The sequence below is a fragment of the Scylla paramamosain genome, chromosome 18 (assembly GCF_035594125.1).
Source record: "Scylla paramamosain isolate STU-SP2022 chromosome 18, ASM3559412v1, whole genome shotgun sequence".
NCBI lineage: Eukaryota > Metazoa > Arthropoda > Malacostraca > Decapoda > Portunidae > Scylla > Scylla paramamosain.
The window spans coordinates 23,959,042-23,969,419 of NC_087168.1; the positions used below are offsets into that span (position 1 = coordinate 23,959,042).

The window sequence follows — 10,378 nt, forward strand, 5'->3', positions numbered from 1 at the left end:
TAAGTGAAGGTGTTCCTCAAGGCAGGGAGGGGGGGGGGGGAGCAATGAATAGGGGAGGGGCTATAAACTATTGGGGGGGTATTAATTAATGACGCATCCAGTTTAGCGTGTGTGTATATTTCGCGTTGTGATAATTTAAAGGTTTTCTCGCGTTTTTATCTTTATTTATTGATTGATTTTATTTATTTATTTTATTTTTTTGGCAGGTGTTATATTTGTTGAGTGTTTTAAGTAACTGTGGCTCATTGCATCAAAACTCCATTCATTACCTTCGTGGGAAGGTTCAATTTGGCAAGGTTTTATTTCTGCATTTTGGGTTTTGTAGTAAATTATGCATTTTCTCATATTTTTCTTTGCTGGTATTGTCCCTTCCACGCCATATATGACTGGAAAGTTGGGGGCGCCTTCCCCCCCCCCCCACCCTCCACTGCTACGTTTTTTTTTCTTAATCAGTCAGTCAACCAATCAATCAATCCCTTCATGAATCATACCCATTTCCAGGTGTCACCCCCACCCATACATCTCTCATTCTGTCATGTATGAACAAGTGCTAAGGGCAAGCTGAACAAGTACAAAGGGCAAGCCAGCTGTCTCTTTTAATATTCTTGCCTGAAATAACATTACAAATGAGGGTCTATTAATCATCCATTAAATAATCCATTTTTATTGCTTTCTCATTCTTCTTCCTCTGTGTATTGTTAAATTGGATGGTTATATCATTGTCCCTTCCTGTGTTTTAGTGTGCCATTACCTGTCCTCTCTTCCAGCTGATATTTAGTTTGTACTAAAATAGACTGGCATAACTTTACAATTTATACACAAATAACAACATAAACCAATAATGCATTGATATTATGCATGATAGGAGTGGACATTTCCACTCTACATCATTAATGAATGCATGATGAGACGCACACTATTACAAAGCTAATGAGTTCAATAAAAAACACTCAATAACAATTTCAATAACTTTATTAAAAATAGCAATCTTTATAAATCATGAAACTAGAAAACTTTAAGAACCTGGGGCTATAACATCAAATGCACAATAATGCAAACACTTTTTACACACACACTCTTTAATGATATTTCCTAATATACAGTATAATTCCAAACAGAGAGAGAGAGAGAGAGAGAGAGAGAGAGAGAGAGAGAGAGAGTGATGAACTACCTGGGGTCATAAATGTAAAGTACAGGTATCAGTCAGGCAAAGCATAGTGCTTGCCTGTCTCATATGGAATGTAAAAACATGGCTTCATATCATTCCAGACCTGGGATTATGGCCAAAAGTTACCAAGCAGTGCTGAGCAAAATCCAGTAGAGTAATATTCAGTATCATTGAATTACTGACAAAGTAAAGATCATTATGTGCAATGATACTCACTACCTAGGAGCATTTCAGGTTACTACCAAGAATCTGACCATGCTGGCAGGGATGGTTAGGCTACAACACATTACATACTTCTCCATTCAAATCAGTCAGCTGATTAAATGGTGAGTTAAACCATTTTGATCATCTAAATCATATTAAGGCATTGGATGAGACCTGGACAGCTTGGGTCAACACCATACATAGGTACTCCACTACTCTGTGGGAGGCACTTGATTGTGGCAAGAGTCATCACAATACCAAACACCATCCTTGACAAAGCACAGCATGGCCCACTCATCCACAGGAACCCAGCCATCTCTAAGGAGCAAATCAATGCTGCCCAGTGTCACTCCTCATCACTTTTAGGGAATAAGAAGTAGATCCCACCCCAGCACCATCTTTACATAGAATATAATACAGAGGACAAAGAAGGAATACAAACAGGGCACATGGTATGGTATGGAACACCAACCCTCACTTTTGGAAAACCCCAGCCACTCAGTAGGAGACCAGCCAGTCACCATGGCTATCACCTGGGGATTCTTAGGAACAGGTGTTAGGTATAGAATGAGAGATAAAGAAAACTCCCCAATACATTTCAAGTCTATACGCAAGTCTCCATAGATAGACAAAAAAGTGTTCATGAATTAAACACAATATTGTAAGTTTTAAATGTTATGTGGTACCTTAGATAGATGGACAGGTCACTTGAGAAGAGAAAATAAGAAATGTCTTAGGAAGAGTATTTTGTCATATGTATGAATATATATGACTGTATGACATAGATGACTGGTGAAGTAGATTTTGTCCCTTATCAGAGTGGTTGTGTAGCTGAAACAAATTAATGATTATCAAAACAGAGACACATTTGAGCTGATTGGTGAATTACAGTTTCAGAGTGGATACAGCATACACTGGGATGATAAAACTACTGCAGTCATAAAGTAGATGAAAAAATACTGTGGGGAGGAATGTAAAGCAGTAACATATGCAACAAAAGAAAGAAAGAAAGAAAGAAAGAGAGAGAGAGAGAGAGAGAGAGAGAGAGAGAGAGAGAGAGAGAGAGAGAGAGAGAGAGAGAGAGAGAGAGAGAGAGAGAGAGAGAGAGAGAGAGAGAGAGAGAGAGAGAGAGAGAGAGAGAGAGAGAGAGAGAGAATGATGTGACATGACATCTTTAAGTACAAATGAGTATATAGTAACCATACACTGATACTTGTCCCCTTATACAGTGATAAGTTTACCCAAACACAATGGACACGGATGGAACTTTTGGAGGCTAAAGTGCTCCAGGTGACTGGTGGACTCCATTTCATTGCGGAGGTCCAGGATTCTCTGCACAGTTGGGCTTTTGGTGTCAGTGGAAGTGGTGGCAGTGTGGCAGCAGTAACAGTTTTGGTCTTCCTATGGGCAAGTTCTGTAGGATTCATATTCTCCCCTCCTCATGAGGGACATCAGTGTGAAGGGTCAACAGAGCATCAATTCCCTCCTCAGGCAAAGAATGATGGATGCAATTTTCTGTTTCTTGTTGTTGCTCCACCTTTTCAGAGTGCTTGAGGCGCTCGTCAGCCACCTTTCCACTGGTGGTGGGTGTCTCAGACTCACTGGTTCCTGTTCCACATCAAGAGTGTTAGCAGATGCCACTTGTATTTCATCTACTTAGTACATTACATCATTACATAAATAACTGGGTGTTATCTGATATTAAAGTGCTAATGAGCAACATGCCACAGAAATCTGTTTATTTCAAGAAAATTATGAAGATAATAATAATGTTTCGTTGCACTTCATAAGATGGCTCAGTTTTTACTACTCACCAACACTGCTAAAGATAGCAACTGGACTCTTAAGGACGCTGCTTATCTTCTCGAGCTGCTGAAGGTCATGATCTGCTTCCTTTTCCTGCACCAGCTTTGATATCAAATCCTGCAGGAAACAACTGTGTTAATTCACATTTTGAATAAATCTAATAGATGAAATTTCACTTACAACACCTTATGTGTCTCTGGTGACTCATGGAGGACAGATACATCACCTGGAGAGTAAATGGTCAGTGAAGAAGTTGACCCTTGATCCTGGCTAATCACATTAAGTACATTAAACACTCCTGTTAACTAATAAATGAGGGATAGATTTCTCTGGAAGGTTACATTACACTACTTCCCTGGCATTTGAAAACATTTTGCTCTACATGAACTCATATGGAAGCTTTACTGCAACATTAAATCTCAGCTAGATGCCAGATGGTGTAGCCTCCATCACAGAGCAAGGTAATGATATGAAGGCTTAGTACTTTGGTCAACACCTGAATAAGAACCGTTTGAGATGCAGCAGAGATCACTAACCTGCCAGCAATTGAATAAGAAGTGTGTGAGATGCAGCAGAGATCACTAACCTGCCAGCAATTGAATAAGAAGTGTGTGAGATGCAGCAGAAATCACTAATCTGCCATGACATGAATAAGAAGTGTGTGAGATGCAAAAGAGAGCACTAACCTGCAGAGTGGTTTTGCTTCATTTCCTCTCATTCATGATGGAGGCTGGCAAGGTCTAACTCGCGTTCTCGAGCTTGTTGCTTCATCACTCCTCGCTGCAACTGGTAGATGGTGATGTAGTCACCTGAAGAAGGATAAAATTCTTCATTAAAAGACCAAGGAAATGGCATACAGTAAACAGTAAACACTTCCTCCACTTCACTTTTACAGATGATTCAAATGAGCAAAAAACATGCATACACCGATGGACTCTGTCTCCTCATGCACTACAGCATGCTTAAGCTGCTACTTCCTGTCACTTAGCTCAGCCACCTCCTTCATGCTGCAAGTTAACCTGCTCTCCAGGACCCTGTGAGCCTCCTGCAGTTGTTGCAGCTTCTGTTAAAGCTCAGTTCCTCCCAATCCTGTTGTTTCTCCTGATAAAACAATAAGTTTGTTTCTCTCAACTTTTCTTAATACAGCCTCAATAAACAAATCCAATAACAATGCTTTTATTTTGTTATTAATTCAAAAAATTGAGCAACAGTGAGGAAAAATTATTTGCTTTATTATTAGAGAATATAAACTTTCTTACCTTTTTGGTTCAGTTATGACATCTTCAGACAACTTTTCATGAGCAAGAGATTCTCCCAGCAGTTTGTTATACTTATCCCTCTCACAGTCTAGCTGAACCTGAAGACTGCTGCACTCACTCTCCAACCTGCTAACCTCAGATGTCAGTGTAGCCACTTGACCCAGCAATTTCCCCCTTTGGTATCTGTACCTGGAGGTGAAAAATTGATGCAACAGAGGGCCAGACAAGAATGACCAATGGAAGTAATTAGACGTAATGTAAGAAGTGGGTATAAGACTAAGGGAAATAGAAGGGCAATGGAGAGAGGGTTAGATGCACCAGAAATGTCTGTGGAGCCAGGAAAAATTTTAACTTGTAACAGAGATAACTAAGAGCAACTGTGAATGAATAAATGTGATGTAGCCTCGACCCATGACTGGGAAAATGCAAAAGCAGCACCTCAGACACCAGGACCATGATGACTGGCAGCTCCCAAAATTAGCTGCTGGCTTTTGTACTCCTAGTCACCACAGGAGGCTCATCCACAGCTAATCCTATCAGCTGATCATCTTGGGTGAAGTAATTGTTTATCAGTCTGGCTGTTGAGTCCTGATGCAGAGATGTGTGTGTGTGTGTGTGTGTGTGTGTGTGTGTGTGTGTGTGTGTGTGTGTGTGTGTGTGTGTGTGTGTGTGTGTGTGTGCACTTTGGAAAGCCTCCCTCCAAGGAGAATGTCAGTTTGATATACAAATATATATTCATGTGTGGGATGGTAGCTCACATTTAGCTTCTGAGTTCTCACATGAAGACATGCCATCCTTGTCTTTTTCCTCTGAGGGAGTGACTTTATACTCTGTGATAAGTGCATGCAGCTCACTATTCTGTCTTGTGACGTTTTTTATTTCTATCTGTGAAAGACACAAGAAGGCAGTAAGTTAACTTGTTTAACATGCCACATCATTTTATATATATTATGCCAAGTTTAAACAGGAAAGCCTCACCAGAAGCATCAACTAAAGACCAAAGTGATTAACAAATCTTTCACTTTACCACCCTTAATGACAAAAGCTGATGATGTCCATATCCTGCATTTTTTTACACCTTCATGATTCCATTAGATTACATTAGATTACATTAGAACAGTATGTGACCAATGACGTCTCCATTCTACATTGCCATGACAAGAATACAGGGCTTTACTGAACATAAACCAAGGACGCATACTCCATTCTACATTGCCATGACAAGAATACGGGGCTTTACTGAACATAAACCAAGGACGCCTCCATTCTACATTGCCATGACAAGAATACAGGAGCTTTACTGAACATAAACCAATGACGCCTCCATTCTACATTGCCATGACAAGAATACAGGGCTTTACTGAACATAGACCAAGGATTCCCTCCTCCCTCCCTCCTTCTCTAAGGGTTAGGGTTCTCTCAACAGTTACAGCATGGTGTGAGAGATGCAGTGCTGTCAAGGCTTTACTATTTACAGGAAGCAACACACCAATAAATAAATGTTACTTTGGAAATGAAACTGAATAATCAAAGGCTTTATATCTCATGAACTTCCCTTCTTTAATAAACTGTCTTCAAGCTGACAGACTCCAGTAGTATTGCATCTTAGGAATATTCTACAGCTGATTTCATAATAACTGCTCTCTAAAACTGACTACATGCCTCCTTCCCTGCCTCCTACAGACTCTACTCAACAATTGTTGTTATTCTGTTCATGCTGGTGTGACAGTTAACCAGTATATTAATTCCTTAGTTATGTACACTCTAGAATGGTGGTTCATTTTATCTACCAGTGATTTGAATTCCCAGCTTCTAAGTATTACATTATTATTTGTTGATTGGTACCATTTTGTATGCAATCAGAGAAAGATTTCAATATAAAAACATATCCATGTTACTGTTACCTTTCAGAATGTAAACCAAATGAAAGCTATGTAAATTCTTACTTTAGATTATGTTGTCATTTCCTCATTGAATGATGTAATTTCTTGGTTCTTGTGCTTCTTCAAATGCAGTCCCCTTGTCTGGTTTCTCTGTCAATTCTAATGTCTTATTGCTCTGTGGAAAAACAAAGTGCAAATGTTTAGGATGAACTGATTCAATAATATTGCTTTCACAATTTCAATATTGTTCACAATTTCTGCAGGAAGTTTACTCCCATATATTTACTATACGATTAAAGAAAAAATGTTTGGCCTTGTGGGATTTAAAACGTTTGGGTATAATCTTGAATCTATTGATTTCTTGTTAGGTAGAATGAAGGAGGAGGAGGAGGAGGAGGAGGAGGAGGAGGAGGAGGAGGAGGAGGAGGAGGAGGAGGAGGAGGGGAGGAGGAGGAGGAGGAGAAACAAAGATAGGAGGGGGAAGGAAGAAAGGAAGAAAAGGGAAGAAAAGGGAATAAGAGAGAGAGAGAGAGAGAGAGAGAGAGAGAGAGAGAGAGAGAGAGAGAGAGAGAGAGAGAGAGAGAGAGAGAGAGAGAGAGAGAGAGAGAGAGAGAGAGAGAGAGAGAGAGAGAGAGAGAGAGAGAGAGGAGTTGGTAAGGAGTTGGTAAGGAAAATTATTACAATGGTCCAAGGTGAAGAACAGGGACTGGAATGAGAAGTGGAAGAAGCATATAGAATTTCTGAAAATATAGTGTGAAGGAGGTAAAAGACCATTAAAAGTGAGAATGAGATCCCAAGTTACAGTAAAGGAGATCCTAGTGAGAACTGGGAAGCTGGCTGAAAATTCAGAATACAAGAGAATATTTGGGTAAAAAAGAGATATGAACTTGGAAGAAAGGGAAAAAGAGTAAGGGGATTCTGAGGAATGAAGCCAAAGCAAAAAAAACGAGAGAAGTACAGAGACCGAGAAGCAGAAATTTTAGTTTGGAGGGTACTAGATATGAAACTAAGGGAAATGGTATATTCAGGAAAGGGAACAAGAAATGAAAGAACCACAACAGCAGACAGACAAATTGCATGTGGTGGGAGAAGTAGTATATTAAGAGTAATAAATACAAAAACAAACTTCATGTAAACAAATAAAATTTTCAGAAAACTTGTCACACAAAACCTTATTAACAACTCACCTTCTCCTCTTCTGCAGCATTTCCTTCCTTCTCTATCTTTCTCCTTTCCTTCTCCATCTTCCTCCTCCTCCTCCTCCTCCTCCTCCTTCCTCTTTCTTTCCACCTTCCTCCTCCTCTTGTGACTCTTAACCTCTCTTCCTCCTCGTCCTCCTCTTCCCCTGTGTGCTTCCTCCTCTGAAAGAAAAGACTTGTTTAAAAAGCAAGCAAATATAGTAGTAATAGTAAAAAAAAAAAAAAAAAAAGTCAATGAAATGAAAGTTTATACACATATGAAATTAGTGAAAATTTGACACCAAACATTCTCTATCTGTAACATTACATCAGAATGACGAGAACACAAGATATGAAAAGTGAAAAGGGGAATGATGTATATAACAAAGAAAAACATTGTATAATGACATATGACAGGAAAATAATCTTGTATACTTGTCCCTTAAATACTTGCTTCCTTGTATATTAACTCCCAAAATGCTCATTCCTTGTACTCTCATTTTCAAAACACCTCTTCCTTATATATTGTCACTCAAACACTCCTTTTCTTGTACACTTATTCCTAAATCACTCCTGTCTTCCTGTATTCTCATTCTCCAAACACTCGTGCCTCTGCACACCCAGTTCCTCAAAAACATTTCTTCATTGTTTACTCATCCCGCAAACACAGCAACTTTCTTTGTATACTCAGCTCTCAAAAGATGCATTTTTTAAAGCATCCATAACTCCTTTTATTTTCATTCCCCAAACACTCCCGGCTGTGCACACTCCAGCACGTTAACACAATAACCAAGCAATACACACGACTACCTGGCACCATCCAGATCTGGCCCCAGCACCCCTGCCTCCTTGCGTGCCAGCCTCCAGGCAATGCACGGCCACAGCGGCAGTACGCGTCACCACACTCGGGCGCCTCGCTCCCCACACAGCTCCACCAGGGACTCTGTTGCCTCTCCTGGAGTGGTAAGGAGTGTCAGTTAAACCTGGTGTTTACTTTCACTATGATATGAAACAATTAACAACACAGAAAACAACACATAACTCAGGTAACATGCAACACATACCACACCTAAGCAACAGACACACCTCGAAGGCAGCGACAGCAGATTTGAAGTCCCCCACCAGGGAGGTGTCGCTTGCCCCTAGAGAAAACGGTCGAACGCTGCTGCACTTGCCGCACGTCCAAGGGGAGCAAGCAAACAGGCCATCATCAAACAAGTCTCGACTTTAACCATTCGTAATTTACACCATCATATATTGTGGAGCTAACTTCATGTTTAGTATATCTTAACATGGAACATTATTAAGAATGTGTACATGCTTGTATTGATTTGATAAATTATGTGGTCAGCTACACTTTCCACTCACACTCTCATCCATCACCAAAATTAAACTAACCCCACTATTACTTTCCTCCCACCCTCAGAATTTATTAAACTAACCTCCAGTCATACATTCTTTTCCTTGGACACCCTCATCCCTCACTAAAAATTAATACCAACTGGCAAAATTACCAAACTAACTCCTCTAAATATCATCCTCCCACCATCTAGTCTCTCACTAAAATTAATCTCACCAAGCACGATTATCAAGCTAATATCCAATCACTTTCCTCTGACCCTCAAAAATCCTTTCCAGCTGGTAGAATTATTAACCTATACTCCAGTCACTTCCACCCTCTCATCCCTCATTAAAATTATTAATCCCAGCCTTCTAAAATTATTGAACTAACCTCCAGAAGTCAAAGAAATATCACTGGTTTTTTGTGGGGATATTGTCACTGCACTAAGGGATGCACACAATTTCTCGTAAGTTTTCACATTTTGCGTTCAACTGTACCGGTCTAAGTGGAGGAGTGAAAAAGTGACACCTAATGAATAGTTGCCACAAAACTTATTCTCATTACTTTTTGTTCCTTGTCATTTTTCTTTCAGGCTTTTTTCATCATCACAGCAGCTTGAAATTTTGAAAATACATGCTATTTGAGGAGGGTAGCTGTACATGTGAAAAAAAGAAGGGAAACAAACATCCATACTTGTGACTGATATGAAAAATAAAACTATACATATAAATGTATATTTCACTTTCTTTTCTTTCTAGCAATTAAAAAATGTACATACGAACAGTATTTCTTTCTTTTTCCTCAATAAATACGACAACAGTATTTCTCCTTTTTCCTTCCCTTCAGTACACCCAGCCTTTCCCTTAGTACATAATCACAGTACTTTTTCCTTTTTGCTCAGTGCATATGTGAGAATAATTTTCCTTTTCCTCCATGCATATGACACTACTTGCCCTTTTCCTTTTCTTTTCTTCCCTAAATAGAGAAGCACAAGACATTTATGAAAATTTTCTTTCCCTCAATACACACAACACTATTTTTTCTCCCACTCTCTCTCTTGTACAGAGTCAGTTTCAATGTCACTGGAAGGTTATGCCTACGGGAAACTGAAAGGACAACTCAAGCACCAACGAGTGGACGGAGCACGCAGTAGGAGCTCTGCAGTCAGGGGAAGCTGGACCTCACTGTCTCTGAATTGTCCCATCACTGAGGAGAGGTTGAAAGTTGTTACCTACACCCAGCCTATCTATATCATCAGGTTGAGAGATACAGGTGATGATCAAATAATATTTTAAAGATGTTTGAACAAAGTGCTCCCTTAAGCAGATTAATTGGATCAGCAAAATGTTCAGAATATGAAATGTCAAATAATTAGATTGATCTATCTATATGCCAGGCTGGCAGTCCTATACAGGGTGGCCCAGACACTACACTATACACTCACATACAACATTGACACTGTTAATCCACGGGTAATCTACTGGGTTGGCTACAGTGTGTCCCTCATTGTGTACACATCATACTCTGCCACACTGGTC

At 39.7% G+C, this 10,378-nt stretch overlaps 2 long non-coding RNA genes across 2 annotated transcripts; both read right to left on the bottom strand.

The window, feature by feature from the left end:
- Window positions 1-954: 954 nt before the first annotated feature.
- LOC135109343 (uncharacterized) lies at window positions 955-4,379 on the bottom strand. Its single transcript, XR_010272664.1, has 3 exons — window positions 3,865-4,379; window positions 3,187-3,295; window positions 955-2,980 (listed from the first exon to the last, which is right to left on the bottom strand). It is a non-coding gene; the product is annotated as an uncharacterized LOC135109343 (long non-coding RNA).
- A 227-nt stretch (window positions 4,380-4,606) lies between these two features.
- LOC135109347 (uncharacterized) lies at window positions 4,607-6,552 on the bottom strand. Its single transcript, XR_010272671.1, has 3 exons — window positions 6,384-6,552; window positions 5,196-5,322; window positions 4,607-4,626 (listed from the first exon to the last, which is right to left on the bottom strand). It is a non-coding gene; the product is annotated as an uncharacterized LOC135109347 (long non-coding RNA).
- Window positions 6,553-10,378: the final 3,826 nt, after the last annotated feature.